Source organism: Scyliorhinus torazame, chromosome 1, assembly GCF_047496885.1.
Source record: "Scyliorhinus torazame isolate Kashiwa2021f chromosome 1, sScyTor2.1, whole genome shotgun sequence".
Classification (NCBI taxonomy): Eukaryota; Metazoa; Chordata; class Chondrichthyes; order Carcharhiniformes; family Scyliorhinidae; genus Scyliorhinus; species Scyliorhinus torazame.
Window position 1 is genome coordinate 24171736 of NC_092707.1, and position 23925 is coordinate 24195660.

Genomic DNA, 23925 nt, shown 5'->3' on the forward strand with positions numbered 1-23925 from the left:
CCTATGGATGCGAAAAGGAAAGCTCAAGGATTACTTAGTGTTGTATTCTTTGGGGGTTGTATTTGAATTAATGGCTGCTAATATGTTCACTGTATGTTTTAAAAAGGTTCACTTGAATTCATAGAATAAACATTGTTTTGCTTTAAAAAAAATACTTTTCCATTTCTGCTGTACCACACCTGTAGAGTGGGCAGCGTGTTCTCCATACCACAATCTATTAAAAGTTGCGGGTCAGGTGAACTCCATGATACACTTTGGGCTTCTCTAAACCCTGGCCCATAACAGTACCCGAACAGGCGCAGGAGTGTGGTGACTAGGGCATTTTCACAGTAACTTCATTGTAATGTTAAAGAAAGCTTACTTGTGACAATAATAAAGATTATGATTATTATCAATCTTGACTGGACTCAACCCGGGCCGCTGGGGTGAAACAGCAGGGCGCCAACCCACTGTGCCACCCCAGCATTAATATATATATATAATACAATCGCTTATTGTCACAAGTAGGCTTCAATGAAGTTACTGTGAAAAGCCCCAAGTCGCCACATTCAGGCACCTGTTCGGGGAGGCCGGTACGGGAATTGAAACCACGGTTAAATTGTTAATGAAGTGCTGGGGCAGCAACCGATTCACCCTGTGCCAAAGAAGAAATCTCACCTCTAGTGTACCCCTGGTCCTGGAGACTGCCAGCCGTGATAACGGAGCTGGATTTCATTGAGGAGCCAGTCCAAGGGCACCAGTCACCCAGCGCAAGTGGCGGTCCAAGCAACATTTTGTGTTTGTGAACAGTGCAGCGGGATCGCAGTTGGCTCGAGCAAACAAATCTCGATTAATCTAAGTCCAGAACCTCACCACTGATTGGTGTTTAGTGTTGGCTGCTGAGGCAAATAAAATCGTGGAGGTTATGAACTGTGAAAAAGTCAAAAATAAAAGTTGAACAAAGCAGCAGACGGGGGAGAAAAAAAATAATCCTGAACCTAATCTTGTAAAGGCAGCCAACAGTGCTGGTAGCACATTACATCAGAGATGCAGTGTGCCCAGGAAACAAGCCCCCAGATGCTATTTGACTGTTTGAAGCATTTGCAATAACACTTCAATTTCTTTTCCATTTCAATCCAGAAACATTCCCGCTCAGTTGATTTCCCCTGATGCTGACAAACCAGTTGATAAGATTGAGGAGGTGGAACAGTTTGCAAGTCTTTAACACCAGTAATTTCAGAAGATGAACACAGTTACACTTCACAAGCTCCCGGAACATCGCTGGCTGATCGCTCCATTCATTCCACCCCCACAAAGTTCTGCACCAGGTCCTGTCACTCTCCGGCCTCTCGCTAATTCTTTGTCCTTCAATGCGAAAGATTGGAGGAACCCAGCTGGGCTTGTCCGAGATGCACAATGAAAATCTGTCCCTGAGTAGTCATCACCTGAGGAAGGAGCAGTGCTCCGAAAGCTAGTGATTTGAAACAAACCTGTTGGACTTTCACCTGGTGCTGTAGGACTTCTTCCTGTGCTCACCCCAGTCCAACGCCGGCATCTCCACATCATTGCTCTCAAATGTACACGTCAGTTAAGGCGTAAGGATAAGTCTGCTGCCTTGCAAAGGACCTCAATATGAACTCAGAATCCTTTATCCGACACCTTCAACGCAGTCAAACATTGCAAGACTCTTCCGAAGAATGGAATCAGGCAAAAACTAAACCTTCAGCCAAGTATGGTATTAACTTTTTAAAAAGTGGGGGAAGCAAGGTGCAACTTCATCCTGTGGAGCTCACATAATGTCCAGGAAACCCAGATTCCAAGCTTTCTGAAGGCTAACCTCTCAGGTTGAAGGTCATTTCAAGAGTAAGATTTTGAAGATGAATTTTTTTTCGGCTGGCACTGTTCCCTTTTTTGAATTTTTGAAAGATTTCATAACATTTGATGATGCTTGTGTTTAATTGTAATCATTTGGCCGCAAGGTCCCTTTACTGAGACTAATCAAAAGACTTGCACGATTTCCCCGGTCTGGTCATGCGTGAGGTAAATGAAGCATATTCTTAGATCTGTTTCCTGTAGAACATAGAATATTACAGCGCAGTACAGGCCCTTCGGCCCTCCATGTTGCGCCGCCCTGTGAAACCACTCTAAAGCCCATCTACACTATTCCCTTATCGTCCATATGTCTATCCAATGACCATTTGAATGCCCTTAGTGTTGGCGAGTCCACTACTGTTGCAGGCTGGGCATTCCACACCCTTACTACTCTCTGAGTAAAGAACCTACCTCTGACATCTGTCCTATATCTATCTCCCCTCAATTTAAAGCTATGTCCCCTCGTGCTAGACATCACCATCCGAGGAAAAAGGCTCTCACTGTCCACCCTATCCTATCCTCTGATCATCTTGTATGCCTCAATTAAGTCACCTCTTAACCTTCTTCTCTCTAACGAAAACAGCCTCAAGTCCCTCAGCCTTCCCTCATAAGACCTTCCCTCCATACCAGGCAACATTCTGGTAAATTTCCTCTGCACCCTTTCTAATGCTTCCACATCCTTCCTATAATGCGGCGACCAGAATTGCATGCAATACTCCAAATGTGGCCGCACCAGAGTGTTGTATAGCTGCAACATGACCTCATGGCTCCGAAACTCAATCCCTCTACCAATAAAAGCTAACACACCGTACGCCTTCTTAACAACCGTCTCAACCTGGGTGGCAACTTTCAGGGATCTATGTGCATGGACACCGAGATCTCTCTGCTCATCCACACTGCCAAGAATCTTACCATTAGCCCAGTACTCTGTCTTCCTGTTATTCCTTCCAAAATGAATCACCTCACACTTTTCTGCATTAAGCTCCATTTGCCACCTCTCAGCCCAGTGCTGCAGCTTATCTATGTCCCTCTGTAACTTGTAACATCCTTCTGTATGTCCCTCTGTAACTTGTAACATCCTTCCACACTGTCCACAACTAGCTTGATTTTCCTGAACAGGTCACCAGCCCAAAGCTAAAGTTTGAGGAGCAGCACTCCACATAAAGCATGGCCGACTAGGGGACTCGCTCACGCTTATGGCCGTCCCAGGTATGTTGACAATCAGCCTCTTTGGCAACATTAATAATGATAATAAATAATAATAATCTTTATTAGTGTCACAAGTAGGCTTACATTATTAACACTGCAATGAAGTTACTGTGAAAATCCCCTAGTCGCCACATTCTGGCGCCTGTTCAGGACACGGAGGGAGAATTCAGAATGTCCAAATTACCTAATAAGCACGTCTTTCGGGGAGGAAATCGGTGCAGCCGGAGGAAACCCGAGCAGACACGGAGAGAACGTGCAGACTTGGAATTGAACCCTGGTCCGTGGCGCCGCGAGGCAACAGCGTTAACCACTGTGCTACCATGAACATATCTCCTGTCACCATCTCGTCCTGGCTTTGCGGCCTTTTGGCTAAGATCAAGCGTAGGATCAAGCCCGAGGTCAGGTGTAATGCCCGCTCTTGCCAGCTTCGATATGGTCTGTATCTAACCTGCACACCTTTTGTTTGTGGGGGTGAAACCCCCGCAGACATGGGGAGAATGTGCAAAATCCACACGGACAGTGATCCAGGGTCGGGATTCGAACCCGGGTCCTCAGCACCGTAGTCCCAGTGCGAACTACTGTGCCACCCGTGCTACCCTCCACTTTGGAGGACATGGTCCTGGTGTAGAATCCTCTTCCCGAAATAAACTGTACCAGCAGGCGGCAGTAACTTCACAACAATATTTGAAGGCCTGTTTAACCCTGATATTCAATGGTTCTTCTTGACCACCCCTGACACAGCAAGCACTGCATTACTTAGCACTGCATGAAAAAGGTCCTGTCTAGGTGGTCAAGAGCCACAATGTTCTGATTGGTTCTCAGCCGGCAAGGTGGCCCCCTCCCACCACCCCACCCCCCCACAACCATTCCTGCAGGTTTGGCAGATTTATCTGCCAGTGTTCATTGAGTCTGGGTCCACAGTGAAGCAGATATAGAGCTGTTCTCCCGGTTCACAGGCAGCTGTGGGTGCAGCAGTGGATCAGGCACAGGCAAGGGCAGCGATGGTGAAGCGTGGCTTCAAATTCAGTTGCACTTCTTTGCAGACTGCCCACGATGCTGATCTGGGAGGCTGCACGAGTCGATTAGGATTCAGGAAAGTCACGTTCCGGAGAGGACGCATGAAAAATGTAGGGAGCCTTGGATGGCAAGGGATATTGTGAACCTCGTCAAAAAGGAAAAGAAGACTTTTGTATGGTCTAGAAGGATGGGGGCAGTCGAAACCCTTGAGGAGTATAAAGAAAGTAGGAAGGGACTGAAGCGGGACATTAGGAGGGCGAGGAGGGGTCATGAAAAGTCCTTGGCAAGTAGGATTAAGGTGAATCCCAAAGGTTTTTATTCATATGTAAGAAGGAAGAGGGTGGACAGGGAAAGGATTGGACCACTTAAGGAAAGTGGGGGGAATCTATTTGTTGAGCCAGAGGAAATGGGAGAGGTACTAAATGAGTACTTTGCATCAGTGTTCACCAAAGAAAAGGGCTTTGTGGAAGATGATTCTTGGGTAGGGTGTGTGGACAGTCTGGATCATATTGACATCGAAAACGAGGGAGTATTGGGTGTTTCAAAAGACATTAAGGTAGATAAGTCTCCTGGGCCGGATGGGATTTACCCCAGAATACTGAGGGAAGCAAGAGAAGAAATTGCTGGGGCCTTGACTGGCATCTTTATATCCTCATTGGCCGAAGGTGAGATCTCAGAGGACGAGGGAATAGTTAATGTGGTACCGCTGTGTAAGAAAGGTAGCAGGATCGCTTCTCGGCTTTTGGCTAAGATGACTGTGAGGTCAGGTGTAATGCCTGCATCTGGATGTCTCTCTTGTGGGGACCATGAATTGGATTTAATTTGAATTGTTTTTAGAGCAGGCAAGGAGCAGAATTAGGTGTTTGCCCCTGTCCACACTCTGAGCCCTGGCTTTATAACTCTGATAAAACAATTTAAAAAAGAAAGGTAGCAGGGATAATCCAGGAAACTATAGGTCAGTGAGCCTTACATCGGTGGTAGGTAAATTATTGGAGCGAATTCACAGGGACAGGATTTATGCCTATATGGAAACAAATGGACTCATAAGCGATAGACAGCATGGGTTTGTGAAGGGGAGGTTGTGCCTCACTAACTTGATCGAGTTTTTTGAGGACGTGACAAAGATGATTGATGAGGGGAGGGCGGTGGATGTTGTTTGCATGGACTTCAGTAAAATCTTTGACAAGGCTCCTCATGGCAGATTGTTACAAAAGGTAAAGTCATATGAGATCAGAGGTGAGATGGCAAGATAGATACAGAACTGGCTCGGTCACAGAAGGCAGAGCGTAGCAGTAGAAGGGTGTTTTTCTGAATGGAAAGTTGTGACTAGCGGTGTTCCATGGGGATCTGTGCTGTGGCCTCTGTTGTTCGTAATACACATAAACGATTTGGAGGAAAATGTAGCTGGTCTGATTAGTGACTTCGCGGATGACACCAAGGTTGGTGGAGTGGCAGATAGTGTTGAGGATTGTCAAAGGGTACAGCAGGACATTGGTAAGGCCGCACTTGGAATATTGCACACAATTCTGGTCGCCACACTACCAGAAGGATGTGGGGACTTTGGAGTGGGTGCAGAGAAGGTTAACCAGGATGTTGTCTGGTCTGGAGGGTGTTAGTTTTGCAAACAGGCTGAATAGACTCAGACTGTTTTCATTAGAATGACGGAGGTTGAATGGTGACCTGATAGAGGTCTGCAAGATTATGAATGGCATGGATAGAGTGGATGGGCAGGCACTCTTTCCCAGGGTGGAGGGGTCAGTCACCAGGGGGCACAGGTTTAAGGTCCATGGGGCAAAGTGTAGAGCAGAGGTGCGAAGCAGATCTTTTACACAGAGGGTGGTGAGTGCCTGGAACGTGTTGCCAGGGGAGGTTGTGGAAGCAGATACATTAACGGCATTCAAAACGCACCTTGACAATCATGTGGATAGGATGGGTATAGAGGGATACGGCACAAGGAAGTGCTGAGGGTTTTGGCCAAAGTTGGTATCATGACCGGTACAGGCTTAGAGGGCCGAAGGGCCTGTTCCTGTGCTGTATTGTTCTTTGTTCTTTTGTCTTTGTTCCTCCAGCTTTCAAATACGCCCTCAGTTGGCATCGAAAAGTGGTTGGCTGCGAGGCTGCTCCAAAAGCCGCCTATGGATCTGCGCCAGCGCCTTAGAGTTTCCAATCCCCTTCACTTGTGCCTGGCACTTCTCCATTCCCAATCCCTTTAGGCCCTGACAAAGGCCTGCCAAAGAGCAGTGGTCCCTTCGGAAGCTCCTCCAAAAACATTTTGATCTTTTTTTCATCTGTCCATCCCCTTTAATTGTCGCCAGCACTTTCAAGTTGAATTGCACTCAATTCTCCTCTCCCATCACTTGAGTCATCTCAGCACCAGATGCCGCAAAGAATTCTGCGAATACATTTAGACTAGAGCACTGACTGCTACATTTCCTCTTTTCTTTTGATGGGATTGTGTAGCCTTTAAGCTCTGTGGATGGAAGTGTAAATCCTACTGATGGTGTGAAATGGGTCATTTGAGCCCATTAAACACGCTGGTCCGTTGAAAGTCATTGGGAAGGGAAGCGAGCTGCGGTGTATAAAAGGCAGCTCATCGCACATTTTACCTGACTCCCCATCAGGACTGGTTAGACCTGAAAATAGCCCCCTGATGGTCTGGTAATATTTAGTGCAGTGATACTAAACACCGGAGTATTACAAAGCGGACAAAGCTTTGCGGGGCAGGATGTGCCAACCCTCAATGGAACACATTGATACATAGAAGATAGGAGCAGGGGGAGGCCTTTTGCCAGGCATTGTCCAACTCACAACCTTAAGTGCCCTGGGCCTATTGCAGACACAGCACTTGTGGGTTAATGAAGCAGTCTGGTTTAATCAAGCTTAACTGCTGTTGATTATTTCCTCTGTCAGAACATTCAAATTGGGGCTTATCTTCCCAGCCAAAGCTGTGCGGAGAAGCTGATGGCTTCCATTTCCCCTTTTCCCTTCCTCTCTCACCTAATAAATTTTGAGTGCGCAATTCATTTTTGCCCAATTAAGGGGCAATTTAGCGTGGCCAATCCACCTACCCTGCGCATCTTTGGGTTGTGGGGGCGAAACCCACGCAGACACAGGGCGAATGTGCAAACTCCACTCGGTCCTCGGCGCCATGAGGCAGCAGTGCTAACCACTGCGCCGCCGTGCTGCCTTACCTAAATCACTTTCTCTTAACCCTGCAGCCAGAGGCGGGTTCACAATGAAGCGCGCCCTGCGGCGGTACGGGGCTCCCAAATGAGGGGGGGGGGGGGGGGAAATGAGTAGGTGTTGAACAGTTGCACGTCAAACTGTGTGAGCTTTAAAATCTTAATTAGGACGGGGTAGATCATAAAGTAAAGTTGCCCCGTTTTCTGCATTGAAGAGCCCCGCCTGCTGTATCTCCTCAGTGCAGCGAGAGATCGGGATGCCCCGAGCCCCCCCCCCCCCCCCCCCCCCCCCCCACCAAGCCCCAGCTCACCATAAGTGGGTCCATAGGCTCCCCACGCACCCCAGACCCACGCAGTGTCCCTCCCCTGCCCGATCACCATCACATGAACAAAGCCAGCTTGGCAGCACCAGCCTCACACACTGGCAGTGCCACATGGACACCTTGGCAGTGCCAGGGTGCCAGGCTAGAAGTGCTATGGTGCCCAGGTGGCACCAGCAGTGTTAGATTCTCACCCTGCCCAGGGGGCATGCACATGCTGGCCTCCAATCCATGGGAAACCCCCACGTGTGCCGTTCCGTCTGGTCCCTGTTTGTGGAGACCAGTTTTCTTTTCTCCAAAAAATATACTGTATTCATAAAATCTATCATAAACATTACAGAACATTTTGAATTGTCTTGACTGTACATTTCCATCAGAGTTACACATTCCCTTGACTTTCTTCCATTCAATTTTGATAACCTCACCCACATATCGCTCTTTACGTTACAATTCCTTCTTAAACATTTACATTGTCATGTTTCTTTTATACATTGGAGTGTTAATGCCCCAGACCGAGGGGGGTTTACACTGTTACCCGCCCCTCAGTGTACATTTGCTGGTAAGACCTTACACAGTGGTCTTTCCCCATTGCGCCTTGGCAGCAGCTGCCCCAAGCTTGAGTGCGTCCCTCAGCACGTAGTCCTGAACCTTGGAATGTGCCAGTCAGCAACACTCGGTCGAGGACAGCTCTTTGCACTGGAAGATCAGCACGTTTCGGGCAGACCAAAGAGTGTCTTTCACCGAGCTGATGACCTTCCAGCAGCAGTTTATGTTTGTCTCGGTGTGCGTCCCTGGAAACAGTCCGTAGAGCACAGAGTCCTGTGTCACAGAACTGCTCGGGATGAACCTTGACAAATACCACTGCATCTCTCTCCAGCCCTTCTTTGCAAAGGCACATTCCACAAGGAGGTGGGTGATTGTCTCATTTCTTCCACAGCCACTCTGAGGGCAGCGTGCAACGGCGCTGAGCCTTCGGGTGTACATGAAGACTCTGACGGGGAGGGCCCTTCTCACCACCAGCCAAGCTAGGTCTTGATGCTTGTTGTAAGTTCTGGTGATGAGGCGTTCTGCCAGATGGCTCTGACAGTCTGCTCAGGGAACCAGTACTGAACTATACTCGTCTGAGCTCTCCAAGGTGAAGGGAATAGTGTCGCCACCTAAATTGGCCAACTCCCGATTTAAAATGGCGAACGGCAAAGGCTGATGGGAAAGTCAGCCAACAAGACAGAAACCAGCAGGTGAAGGTTTGCTGTGTATTTAACTCTGCGAAAGGCCAGACAACATCGATACCAGCAACCATCAGCATAACAATGTAGCAGCAATCTACATACTTATGAGCAATCCCCAGGAACAATAAGTAACACTTTGGACACACAAAGCAAAGCCAGACTCCACGGCGCCAGCAGGAGCCAACACAAAGGAGGTGAACGAGCACCTCAAGACCGCCCATCGATCAGGGAACCGCTCCAGTATTGGAGAAATCGAACCAAGCGATTGGGACAAAGTCCAATCACTTGGGACCAGGTACAGGGTCCGCCCCGAAAGGCGGGAAGCCCCTGGGGACTATAAGAGTTAAGCCCCAAGTTCAAATCGCTCTCTTCACCTCTTCGTCCTGCCCGGGTCACCCAGCAACACAAACCAACATTGACCGTGACCGGTGCAGTGACCACCGGAAAGAAGTAAGTCTTAAGTCAACGCTCGCTACGAGATAGGCACTCCTAGCTACCAATCCGTACCAACTTCGAATCCCGCAGACTCAGAACCCGAACGAAAGGCCATTTGTTCCCCTGACCTGGTGGGCCAGTCCGAAGCTAAGTATAGGCCTGTTAGTTGTAGAAGTAGCTTAGACGTAGAATTTGTGCATGAGTAGCGATTACCGTGTATAATAAATGTGCTTTGACTTGAATCTTACTAATCGGTGTATTGAGTTATTGATCATTACTTGGACTTGAACCTCGTGGCGGTATCATAAAGATACCTGGCGACTCGAGAGCAAAGGTAATAAAACAGAGCAATTGAACCAACGGAAAGTTAGCAACAATAGGTCCCAATGCCTTGCTTACCTCAGGGAACTGCACATTAGAGTGAGACTATCTGTCTCGCTCTAATATGCAGATTTTCCAAAGAGTGATCCCGCCCAAAATGGGTGGGCTTCAGATCGAGACGTCTCACGAGATCGCGTTAAACCCGGCTTCGATTCTCGGCTTGGGTCACTGTCTGTGCGGAGTCTACACGTTCTCCCCGTGTCTGCGTGGGTTTCCTCCGGGTGCTCCGGTTTCCTCCCACAAGTCCCAAAAGATGTGCTATTGAGTAATTTGGACATTCTGAATTCTCCCTCAGTGTACCTGAACAGGCCGGAATGTGGTGACTAGAGGATTTTCACAGTAACATCATTGCAGTGTTAATGTAAGCCTACTTGTGATAATGATAAAGGTGATTATTATTATAGTTCTTGCGAGGCGCACTGTCACACACTCTCACACACTGTTTTCGAGGACGACCCCAGGATGACGTGTTGGCTCCAGGGGAATTAGGGGTACCGACTCAGGTCCTGGCTGATGACATCAGTGCGGAGGCCGGAGACCGTGGCGGCGCCTAGCCTGAGGAAAAGGAGGAGGAGTCAGACCAGGATGGGTGGAGAACAAGCATGGGGAGGAACTGCAGGAGGAGCAGGAAGATAGAGGACAGGCAGCGGCAGGGGTCCAGCATGCCCAGGGGACCAGGGGGACCCTCATCTTTGCCCAATTCTCATTAGACGAGGCTTTCTCCGTCAGCTCACCCCCTCTTCCCCCACAATCAATCCTTCCCCCGAATCCTCTCCTCCCCCCAGTCATTCCTTCCACCAATACCCCCCTCTCCCCAATCCCTCCAGCCTCCACATCCCTCCTTTCCCTAATCCCCCCTCTCCAATCCTCCCTTCTTTTCAATACCCCCTCATCCATTCCCCTCCTTCCTCCCCATTTCCCTCCTACCCTCAATTATCCGGCCCTCCCACGCATCCCCCCCCCCCACCCCCACACACACACACTTCCCCACCTGACTATCCTATTCCACCCTCCAAGGTGTAACATCACCCCAGGATGATGGGCCTGTGTCGACACTGTCAGCGGGTGAATACACAAGGCCGGAGAGTGGTGATAGCCTGCTGAGGTAAGATCCAGCGCTCCTCATTCTTTGCCAAAGTCTGACTCCCAGCTTTCTGCTGAAACAAGTTCACCACCCTCGGAGTGAAGAGATTTCTCCTCACCTCAGTCCTGAATGGCCTACCCCAGATAGTGAGACTGTGACCCCTTGTTTCAGACTCCCCCCCCCCCCCCCCAGCCAGAGGAAACAACAACCCGGCATCCAGTCTGTCCCACCCTGCCAGGGTTTTATACGTTTCAATTAGATCCCCTCGTATTCTTCTCAAGTCCAGTTACTATTGGAAAAACCCAATTTCTCCCCATACGACAATCCTGCCGTCCCAGGAATCTGCCTGATGAACCTTCGCTGCACTCCTCCATGGCCAGTATATCCTTTCTAATGTAAGGAGACCAAAACTGCACACAATACTCCAGGTGTGGTCTCACCTGGAGCTGTGCAGTAAGACACCCTTACTCACATACTCAAATCCTCTTCCAATGAATACCATTTCTTACCCGCTTGCTGTACCTGCACGTTGGCCAAATTTGGCATGTACAAATCTGATCCCCCCACGCTATAAAAATGAGATTGAAGCAGTTGGGAAACTTCAGAAAATATTGACAAAGGTACCACTGAAATTGGGAAGATGCAAATTTTCGGTAAAATTGAACACCCTGCGTCTCTTGTCTCTGAAAAAGCTAAGACTAGGAGGAGGCCAAGTAGATGTTCAAAAACACTCCTAGCTGTGAGTCATACATGAAAGATAGCCATTAACAGATCAAATAAAGGGGGAGGAAGATTGTTACAAAGCAAGCTGTGAGGTGGCAGGATGTGAAGCAGTGATGGGCAACCTACAGTTCAGGGGCCCATCTGGGTTCTGAGTGTGGCCCACTTGACTGTTGCGCGGGGTCGTGACATTCCTCTGATTTTCGTCCGTGTATTTTTTTTCCTACCGGTATGACTGAAATGATTTGAATGTAAAGCGAGGGCAAGTGAAGTGAGATGTATGCTGATTGCTCACAACATTGGCTGTGAGAGCCGTGCACTCCCTCTGCGCCCAAACTGTGAATACCTATTTTGTTTTTACCATTTGAAGTTGATGACAGTTCTATTAATATATAATAATTAAGCATTTTCTGTAACTCATTAGGAAATATTTGGCGTGTATTAAATGTGTTTAATCTTATTCATGGGGTCATGGTTAGTGAACAATCCTGATTTCAATTTTACGGCCACTGAGATGAAGAAGGGAGTCTCATCCGGCCCACTGACTGCCTAGGTTGCCCAACACTGTTGTAAAGGATGATGCACTTAAGGTCAGGTGCATATATTAATGGGAAGAGATCATTAGAATTGAGCATCATGAGGAGCATAAACACTGCATTGAGGATCTGTGTTTGTGCTGTAGATTCTATGTAATTTTAGTTCAAGGACAACTGTGAAGGATCCATGTGGGGCAAGATTTGAATGCTGCAATTTACAAAATAACCAATGCCCCTGATGTAGTCAGCACTTTTGTATTATATTGTATATACTGCACTGCATACGAGGGTATTACGGTAAGGCCCCTGCACTACAGGTACGGGGGTAGATCCCTGCCTGCTGGCTCCGCCCAGCGGGCGGAGTATAAATGTGTGTGCTCTCCGAACTGCAGCCATTTCGGCAGCAGTTGTAGAAGGCCACACATCTCTGTGTAATAAAGCCTCGATTACTCTCTACTCTCGTCTCGTCGTAATTGATAGTGCATCAGCCCCATAGTCTTGGGTTGTGTTTGGGATGGGGTGAGGCACGATACAAATCTAGGTTGTTGCTGTTACACTCAATTCTGATTGCCTGACCACCTCTCGCCCGCATTCAAACTGCAACCCCCTCCAGACCCCTTCAACCGTGCTTTTGGTTACCTCGGCAGCCTCTGTATTCCCTATCCCCCTATCCCCTGCCAGGTGTCACCCTTTTCCTTCTATTCTTACCACAAGGTTTCAATGAAAATTGACAATGGTTTGATGGCCATCATTAGACTTCGACGTGGGTGGCACGTTAGCACAGTGGTTAGCACTGTTGCCTCACAGTGGCAGGGTCCCAGATTTGATTCCCGGCTTGGGTCACTGTCTGTGCGGAGTTTGCACGTTCTCCCCGTGTCTGCGTGGGTTTCCTCCGGGCGCTCCGGTTTCCTCCCACAAGTCCCGAAAGACGTGCTTGTTAGGTGAATTGGACATTCTGAATTCTCCCTCAGTGTACCCGAACAGGCGCCGGAGTGCGGCAACTAGGGGCTTTTCACAGTAACTTCATTGCAGTGTTAATGTAATCCTACTTGTGGCAATAATAAAGATTATTAAAAAAAACAATGCCCTACACCCGAGTAGGTGGGTGGCACTGCATGGTAGAAAGTTGTTGCTGTTTGTTTCCTCAATCTTTGCAGGAAACAGGTTTGCGCTCCATCTTCACCAAATGGATCAGAATAGACAGTTTACAGACGGACTTTGCAGAGAATTCCCCTCCCCCCCCCAATCACACACACACACACACACACACAATTTTATTGTGTGTCACCAAGGTTTAGATGATTAATAACCAGCAATGCATTTCGGATTTAAATTATTGACATTTAAAATGTATTGCAATGTGCATCAAATCGAGGCGGAGAAGATATTATCCATCTCTCGAGGTACAGGTAACGGATTCAGAACTTTCAATAATGGTAGACGTCAGGGCTGCAGTAAGATAATGGAAAATGTAGGGCCCATGCAATTAAAGACCCTGACCTTCAGCATCTATTCCACTTTCAAGGTGATAAATAAATCAGCAGCATCCCACGGTCAAGTTGTGATTTCAAACTTTTATTGAATCCAATCCCTCTTATCAGGGTACAGACAATTTGAGAGAGAGAGAAAATTAAGGATAGAGAATAAAGATGCGGTGGCAATCGGAACTAATAGTCTCAGGGTGGCCCACGGTTCTTCGCAGGCAATTAAAATGTTTGAAGTTGTTGCTGCTTCTTAGGCAAACGCAGCAGGCCCACGCCAGGAAGGTTACAGGTTAACTCGTGTGGTCAATGGAAAGTTTCACTCAAGGGTCACAGGAGTTGTTTTATCATGAGGTGAAAGTTCAGGGTTAAATCCATCTCGGGCTGAGGGGAGAGGGACAGCCGCTTGTTTACACTCCACCAGACTGTCTCACCTACTTTCATGACACTTTCTCCCTCCCTGTCACAGCAATGGGGTTCCTTCTGGATCTAGTCATGATTGGATCCTTTACGATGCATTTCCCTTTCCCCAATGTCTGGAATTTTGGCAGATTTTATTGCACCTCACGGCACAGCTTCTAGGATTTTCTTTAGTTACGAGCGATACGTAAAGGTTGTTGCAGCAAATGCTAATTCACACATTGAGATGGGCCTGTTCCCCCGCCTCTCCATCCAGACCCTCCTCACCCTCCATCCAGACCCTACTCCCCCTCCATACAGACCCTCCACCCTCTACTCTTCATATTCCATACAAACCCGAACCCTCCCCATACAGACCCTCCATCCAGACCATCCTACCCCTCCCCATAAAAACCCCCCTCCCCCTCCATACAGACCCTCCACTCTCCATACAGGCCCTCCTCCCACTCCGCCCAGACCCTCCCCTCTCTCCGTCCAGACCCTCTCCACTCCATACAGACCCTCCTTCCTCCTCCATTGAGACCCTTCCCTCTCCATCCAGCCCCTCCTCCTCTCCTTCCAGACCCTCTCCCTCTCCATCCAGACCCTCCCCCTCTCCATCCAGACCTTCTCCCTCTCCATTCAGACCCTCCCCCTCTCCTTCCAGACCCTCCCCCCTCCAACCAGACCCTTCCCCTCACCATCCAGACCCTCCCCTCTCCTTCCAGACCCCCCTCTCCATCCAGACCCTCCCTCTCTCCTTCCGCACCCTCCCCCTCTCCTTCCGGACCCTCCCCCTCTCCTTCCAGACCCTCCTCCTCTCCTTCCAGACCCTCCCCCTCTCCAACCAGACCTTTCCCATCTCCATCCAGACCCTCCCCCTCTCCATCCAGACCCTCCCCCTCTCCATCCAGACCCTCCCCCTCTCCATCCAGGCCCTTCCCCTCTCCATCCAGACCCTCCCCCTCTCCAACCAGATCCTCCCCCTCTTCATCCAAACCCTCCCCCTCTCCTTCCAGACCCTCCCCCTCTCCATCCAGGCCCTTCCCCTCTCCATCCAGACCCTCCCCCTCTCCAACCAGATCCTCCCCCTCTCCTTCCAGACCCTCCCCCTCTCCAACCAGACCTTTCCCATCTCCATCCAGACCCTCCCCTCTCCTTCCAGACCCTCCCCTCTCCTTCCAGACCCTCTCCCTCTCCATCCAGACCCTCCCCCTCTCCTTCCAGACCCTCCCCCTCTCCATCCAGACCTTCTCCCTCTCCATTCAGACCCTCCCCCTCTCCTTCCAGACCCTCCCCCCTCCAACCAGACCCTTCCCCTCACCATCCAGACCCTCCCCTCTCCTTCCAGACCCCCCTCTCCATCCAGACCCTCCCTCTCTCCTTCCGCACCCTCCCCCTCTCCTTCCGGACCCTCCCCCTCTCCTTCCAGACCCTCCCCCTCTCCATCCAGACCCTCCTCCTCTCCTTCCAGACCCTCCCCCTCTCCAACCAGACCTTTCCCATCTCCATCCAGACCCTCCCCTCTCCTTCCAGACCCTCCCCCTCTCCATCCAGACCCTCCCCCTCTCCTTCCAGACCCTCCCCCTCTCCTTCCAGACCCTCCCCCTCTCCTTCCGCACCCTCCCACTCTCCAACCAGACCTTTCCCCTCTCCATCCAGACCCTCCCCCTCTCCATCCAGACCCTCCCCTCTCCTTCCAGACCCTCCCCCACTCTCCATTCAGACCTTCAGATACACGCACCTCGGTGGGAAATGTTAGCGGTCAGGCTTTTGGAGCACCATCTGGTGAGCGCTATACTGCTGCCAACCCAAAACGATGTCGGCACCATTAGTGAAGGTGTCCAAGGCGTCCCGCAGTCGGTAACGGCCATGGCTGAGGGTCTCTGCTGAATGTCTGAATCACTGTCACCCAGTTACCAGGCCGACCTTGATGAGGTTCTGTGGGACATATCCCGTCTCAGATGGGAATGGCCGAGGTGCTGCGGAGCATGGGCCAGTCACCGAGGAGCATCGCCGAGGGCATTGATGTACCGCCAATTACCACAAGACGAGAATGGTGGAACAATCGAGGCTTTCTTGAGCAAGATGTTGTGCCTCCTGTAGCTGGAACCAGAATGGCTGCAGCTCAGGAGAGCACACACTTTTATACGCCGCCTGCTGGGCGGAGCCGGCAGGCAGGGATTTACCGTTGTAGCCTTAATATACGGGCAGTGCCGTAATACATATACTATGCCACTAGTGGTGACTACCACAGGCGTCAACATGATCGTGCGGACCATGGGCAGAGCCAGATGATGCAGGGGCAGCCGGGGCTCAAACCAGCTGCCCCTCCGTCCCAAGGTCAACCCCATGGCCCTGTGGGAGGAGGGGGCACTGGGTGGCAACCTGGATCCGTCCCATGGAGTGGTGACAGTGGCCACCAGCTCCCCCAAGTTCCACCCCGCTGATGAGGATGTGTCTCACAGGTGTTTCATCACCGACCTCCAGACCGTCACTCCGCTGCTCTGCGAGGTTGTGGAGGGCACAGCAGACCACCACAAAGCGGGCGACCCTCCGGACGGCGTACTGCAGGGGGCACCACCGGATTCGTCGAGGCAATCCAATCCGCATTTTGAGCTGTGCAATGCGCCGCTCAATCACAATCCAGGTGGCCACATATGCCTCGTTGCACCGGGTCTCTGCTTCAGTCTCCAGCCTCCGTACTGGCGTCATTAGCCAGGTAATCAACGGGTACCCTTTATCCTCCAAGAGCCGGCCGCCCATCCGGGGGTGCTCCTCGAAGAGGCCGGGGATGTCCGACTGCCCCAGGATGTAGCTGACGTGGACACTCTCCGGGAAGGGCGCACACATGCGCATGATCCTCATGTGGTGGTCACACACGAGCTGGAACCCCTTCCTGTTAACATAGGGCACCCCCAGATGGTCCGGTGAGCGCAGGGCAACATGCGTGGCATCCATTACCCTTGGACCTTGGACGATGGCAGAGAAACCTGCTGCCCGGGCATCTTGTTGGGCTTGGTCCATTTCAAAGTTGATGTAGTTTTGCAGCCGGGCAAACAGGGCATCCGTGACCTGTCGGATGCACCTCTGGGCTGTGGCCTGTGAGATGCCACACAGGTCCCCGCTCGAGCCCTGTCATCACCTTGAGGTGTAAAAGTACAGGGCTATGGTGACCTTAACGGCTACTGGGAGCAGGTGTCCTCCTCCTCCACGTTGTGCCAAGTGAGTGAGGACGTGGCGCAGGTGTCGCACCATCACGTTGTTGAGGCGGAGCCTTCTGCGGCACGCGCTGTCCATCACCTGCTCAAACAACCAGCGATGCCTGAACCCCCTGGGCCATCGTGGGACTCCCCCTCTGGGTCTCACCCTGGCCCGACAGCTGGCCGGGTCCTCAAGGTTTGGGGCGGGGTCCGGCTCATGGGCCGTCGCCTCGAGCATCCGCAGACACTGCTGCTAACAATGGTAGTCTGTGTGGAGGTATTACGGTACCTGGTGATGCTGGAACACCATTGGTAGATATTGTATGTTTCCTATTGGTCAAGCTGTATGGTAGCTCTGCCCTGCTAGGCGGGGTATAAGAGCCCGTGCTGCCCCAGCAGCCTTCTTTCTGTACCTGAGCTGCTGGGGGTAACATCTAGCTTATTAAAGCCTTCAGTTGGACTACAACCTCACTTTAGTGGTCATTGATCATGCATCAATTTAATAAGCTGTGGTAGATCCCATCAGGCCCTAGAGACTTATCTACCTTAACGTTTATCAAGTCGCAGAAAATCTCTTCCTTTTTGATCTCAATGTGACCCAGACTATCTACACACCCTTTCCCAGACTCATCATCCACCAAGTCCTCCTCTTTGGTAAATACTGAAGCAAAGTACTCATTTAGTACCTCGCCCATTTCCTCTGGCTCCATTGATCATAACTCATGACAAGGGATCAGAATGCCGTCCTTACATTTTATTCCAGGCACTTCAGAGCATGTCAACCTTCTCACTTAAGAGATTTAGTTGGATTTTCTAACCCATTGGAAAATTGCCCCGAATAAAAGACACTCAAGTGTGAGCTTACCTAGTGTGACAAGGACTTTTTTATAATGCATTTAATATCAATGTAAGCGACCAAAAGCTTGAGTACAACCTCAAGATAGTTTTTGTTTGAGAATGCTTAGATCTGTCAATATTTGTGCCACCCAATCTGAGATATTTTGGTTCTAGCTCCCTCTGCCCAAGCTAACACCACAGGTGCAGGGGGCCGATGGGGGTAAAAATTGTCAGAGCCCAGATATGAGTTTGAGGTCACACTCCATCAAATGACACCGGCGGAACTCGGCGCGCAGAATCACCGCGGGGGCCGCTTTCAATGGCCCTCGACCGGCGCTGCGGCGACCGCGCCGGCGCGATTGGTACCGATTCTCCCGTCGTCTGTGAATCGGCAGTCTGGCGTCAGACCGGCGTGGCTAGGAGAATCCCGGCCAGAGTCTTTGAATACTTCAAAGGCAGTGGTAGATGGTTTCTCAGTAAGCAAGAGGGTGATAGGTTATTGGGAGGGTGGAGGGTGCAGGATACAGAGCTGAGGTTACTATCAGATCGATCATGACCTTATTAAATGGCGGAGCTGACTCGGGGGGGGGGGGGAGAATGGCCAATTCCTGCTCCTCGTTCGTCTGCTTGTACGTCACCACATGAAAGGGGCAAGATAATTGCGTGTTGTTGAGAGAGGAGAGGGTGCGTGGCCATGGAGTGGCAGGGGGGAAGCGGGGGGGGGGGGGGGGGGGGGGGGAGAAAAGGCGAGAGAGAGAGCCAAAATCCAGTAAACATTAAGAGGTGCCTGCTGTCATTTTTACTTTACATCCTTTAAGATTAAGAATAAGTTTGTATTGATTTGAGGAAAACAAAAGGGCTGTAAATTAGGAGCAATGGCAGCTTTTGTCATTGAGAAGTGGTAGGGTATTGATTGGAATCAAACGCGAAGAAGGAAAAGTAATAAGTGAGAGAGAGCAAAAAAGTATATGACCCGTGAAAGATCAAGATCGACGGCGCCACACTTCTCTCTCTCATTATAGATTAAAAAACATTAACAAATACGGGGTGATTAGAAATTCCAAGACCAAATTTAATGGTTGCAGTCACAGTAGATGTAAGCAGCTTTGAATTTTAAAAATGCTTCTTTGCGAGTGGAGTTATGATCGCACGATAGTAATCTAGAATCGCAGGCTTAATGGGTTCGAACCTAACCACGGCAACTGGCAGAATTTTAATTCGATCAATATATTTTTAAAACAAATTTGAAATTGAGAGTTGGTCTCAGTAATTGTGCCATGAAACTACCATTGATTGTTGTCAAAACCCATCTGGTTCTCTTATGCCCCTTCAAGCTGGTCTGACTGCCGTGCGACCCCAGATCTCCGACAATGTTGTTGGCTCTCAAGGGCACGTAGGGATGGGCAATAAATGCGAAACGTGCCCGCATGAAAGAATTAAAAGATGACATCTGGAGTTATGGAAAGGACAGTGTTGCTTTAATGTTGAGCTTGTTTTAGAATTAATTTAAATTCAACATTCAAAGTTAAAAAGGGCAGCACGGTGGCGCAGTGGTTAGCCCTGCTGCCTCATGGTGTGACAGTTGAGAAGTATTTATCTAAGATCTTCCCGATTAGTCAAGGTTGTAAGCTACCAGACAAGGTCTTGTGAATATCTAAAGTAAGGCTCGCTATATGGGAGTTCTAATTATAGTATACACAATGTGCCTTGCTTTCACTACCTTCAGTGTACAGGATAGACTGTGACTTAGATTGCTATCTTTTCCTTAACGTCGACTAAATATTTCTAATTCTTGAGAGCTCGGTATGGGCAAGTGACCCTTCAGATATCCTCAAAGGGTGAGAATATGATGAGTCTTAGTTAAATGTCACTCTTATTTATTAAAATAGACACGGATCTGTATGATAAAATATATACACAATTTATTTGAAGAAAAAAGGGTAATACAAGTGTTTTGATAAATGATACAGTTTGACAGATACAGGATACGTGATGAGTTAGCCTGTGACCTTCTCAAATACATAATTGCTTACACTACAGACATTTTATACTTACAACAACTAGTAGTTCTCGGAACTCGATACTCAATCAAGAGCAGAACTCTACGAGTCGAGATAGCAGTTTAAATAGCCAATAATATCCTAAACAGCTCTCCAAGCGAAACTCCAACTTTTGCAGCTTTTCTTAAGCATTTATATCTTTTTCTTACTTAGGGAGTTTGACTCCCCAGTTATTTTGAGACAAAGAACAGTCTGTCTTTTGGTCGGCAAGAGCTTGGTTTCTAAGGATGTCCAACAAGGCACCTGTTCCTAAAGATACGAGGTTGATATCTCCGGTAGCTATCTCCAGAAAATCACCAGCCTCGCTTCTTGGCAAGGTCTCTTGCCAAGCAGTAGCCCCCATAGTGGCAAGGCCACTCTACAAGTGATATCCTCCCTTAGTTGGCAGAGCTTATTTCCAGACAAGGCCACAAGACTTAATGAGTTCACTGCATCTGGACTCTTACAAAGATAATGTCTGTGATACATATTAAAAAACATTATTGCGATAAGTAATGGTTTACATTTATAATGGACTTCATCAGTCATCAGTTTTTAATATAGGGTTAAATACATGATTTAATATAACATCAGCTCTGATCAGTTTTTAATATAAAGTGAATATATGATTTAATATAAAATCAGTTCTGATCAGCCTTTAATATCGGTGGATACCGCCACAATGGCGCCGAGGCCCCAGGTTCGATCCTGGCTCTGGGTCACTGTCCGTGTGGAGTTTGCACATTCTCCCCGTGTTTGCATGAGTTTCGCCCCCACCACCCAAAAGGTGTGCAGGATAGGTGGATTGGCCACGCTAAATTGTCCCTTAATTGGAAAAAATGAATTGGGTAATCTACATTTTTTTTTTTTAATTCAATGTTAAAGGAATTAATTTTGTAAGATTTTATCTAATTTTACGTGCAGAGCATCTGCTCGCTGACGTGCCCCATCAGATAGATTATCTCGTCTGGCCTGACATTCACACGGCATTTGCTCTTTCAAAAGTGTGTCTCCAAATGATTACAGGGTGTTGCAATGGTTTGGCATTTTGTCTTTTCGCTTGTCGGATTTCGCCAACACCACTCTTTTAACAGGTACATTAACAAGTTTAGTTGAACCAAAGATGGAGCCAAATTTGCTGGGCGGGAGAGAGCAACATCATATTAAACTGCAGTGGCCTAGTCTTTGCAACTGACCCTGATTCTCAACAATCACCTGCATTTTTTAACAAATATTATTATTTAATTGCTATCATATTCTGCTCTGTCCAGACAATAAGTATTTTTAATGACCCTGCCATTTACACCTCCTCTCGAGCTATCTTTTGTTTCTTTACTTTCTCCATTTAACTTGGACCCTCATCATTTTGTCGCTCAATTATCCCCTGCTTTCCACCCCAATATCGTCCTCACCTCCTGGTTACTTTAAGTTGTTAGAATCCTTCCTTTTGATTTCCCTTTGTTCCCATTTCTTTCATTTCATTTTACTTTTTTGGTCGGTGGACCCAGAATTGCAATGTGCCTTTAAATAGTGAGCTCACACGAATGCAGCCTGCTCGTCAGGACAGTGTGTTCCTAGGCTTTTGAATTTTGGAGAGGTGAAAACAGACTCGTCGGCACCGGATGCATCTTAAGAACCAGCCTTGGATGAAATCGGTTCGATTGGCTGGCTGGCTGGAAATCTATGAGTTGGACAGGCACAGTGCTCTGGTTGACAACAGTCACTGATTAGTTCCTGTGTGATGCTTCTGAGAGAACAGGAAAGAAGTTATTAGACCTTCAAAGAAGAAGGAGCTCTCTCTCTCTCTAGCACAGTGGTTGGCACTGTTGCTTCACAGCGCCATGGTCCCAGGTTCGATTCCCGGCTTGGGTCACTGTCTCTGCAGAGTCTGCACGTTCTCCCCGTGTCTACGTGGGTTTCCTCCGGGTGCTCCGGTTTCCTCCCACAAGTTCCGAAAGACGTGCTGTTAGGTGAATTGGACATTCTGAATTCTCCCTCAGTGTACCTGAACAGGTGCCGGAATGTGGCAACAAGGGGATTTTCACAGTAACTTCATTGCAATGTTAATGTAAGCCTACTTGTGACAATAATAAAGATTATTATTATTGTAACTGCTTTATTGTTCTCAAATCTGACATATCTTCACTGTATAGTTGAAATGATCTTGAAACTGCAGAAAAAGTAGACAGACTTGTCAGAGAAAACCATCACAAGCCTAGAAGGAAGAACCACATCAAAATGATAGCTTGAACTCCTGCATCTTCTCTACTGAGTAGCACTATATTCCGTGAGCTTCACACGATGTATATGTCTATGTATTTACATTGTGTATCTATCGTACGTCCTATGTCTTTTACTTCTGGAATGATCTGTCTGGACTGTATGCAGAACAATCCTTTTCACTGAACCTTGGTACACGTGACAATAAACCCAAATCCAATTCAATTGAAACCGGATGAGCATCGGAGATATTTTATCCTTATATTTTATCATTATTTTCTTCCTTCGTGTGTGTGTGTTTGTGTATGTGTGTGTGTGTGTTTGTGTGTGTGTCTATTTGTGTTTGTGTGTGTGTGTGTGTTTGTCTTTGTGTATTGGTGTGTTTGTGTGTGTATTTATGTTTGTGTGTGTGTATTTGTGTGTGTTTGTGTGTGTATATGTGTTTGTGTGTGTATTTGTGTTCGTGTGTGTGTTTGTATATTTGTGTTTGTGTGTATTTGTGTGTGTATATTTGTGTTTGTGTGTGTGTGTTTGTCTTTGTGTATTTGTGCGTGTGTGTTTGTCTTTGTGTATTTGTGCGTGTGTGTTTGTCTTTGTGTATCTGTGTGTGTGTGTGTATATTTGTGTTTGTCTTTGTGTATTTGTGTGTGTTTGTGTGTGTGTATATTTATGTTTGAGTGTGTGTGTTTGTCTTTGTGTATTTGTGCGTGTGTGTTTGTCTTTGTGTATTTGTGTGTGTGTGTGTGTATATTTGTGTTTGTGTGTGTTTGTCTTTGTGTATTTGTGTGTGTGTGTGTGTCTGTGTGTGTGTGTTTGTGTGTGTATTTATGTTTGTGTGTGTGTTTGTGTGTGTGTATATTTGTGAGTGTGTGTTTGTATTTGTGTGTGTGTGTGTTTGTGTGTGTATTTGTGTTTGTGTTTGTTTATGTGTGTAGTTGTGTTAGTGTGTGTGTTTGTGTGTGTGTATATTTGTGTTTGTGTGTGTTTTTGTGTGTGTGTCTATTTGTGTTTGTGTGTCTGTTTGTCTTTGTGTATTGGTGTGTTTGTGTGTGTATTTATGTTTGTGTGTGTGTATTTGTGTGTGTATTTGTGTTTGTGTGTGTATTTGTGTTCGTGTGTGTGTTTGTATATTTGTGTTTGTGTGTGTTTGTGTGTGTATATTTGTGTTTGTGTGTGTGTTTGTCTTTGTGTATTTGTGCGTGTGTGTTTGTCTTTGTGTATTTGTGTGTGTGTGTGTATATTTGTGTTTGTGTGTGTTTGTCTTTGTGTATTTGTGTGTGTTTGTGTGTGTGTGTATATATTTGTGTTTGTGTGTGTGTTTGTCTTTGTGTATTTGTGCGTGTGTGTTTGTCTTTGTGTATTTGTGTGCGTGTATATATTTGTGTTTGTGTGTGTTTGTCAATGTGTATTTGTGTGTGTTTGTGTGTGTGTGTATATTTGTGTTTGTGTGTGTGCATTTGTCTTTGTGTATTTGTGCGTGTGTGTTTGTCTTTGTGTATTTGTGTGTGTGTATATTTGTGTTTGTGTGTGTTTGTCTTTGTGTATTTGTGTGTGTGTGTTTGTGTGTGTATTTATGTTTGTGTGTGTGTTTGTGTGTGTGTATATTTGTGAGTGTGTGTTTGTATTTGTGTGTGTGTGTGTTTGTGTGTGTATTTGTGTTTGTGTGTGTATCTGTGTTTGTTTATGTGTGTAGTTGTGTTAGTGTGTGCGTTTGTGTGTGTGTATATTTGTGTTTGTGTGTGTATTTTTGAGTGTTTGTGTGTGTGTATTTGTGTTTATGTG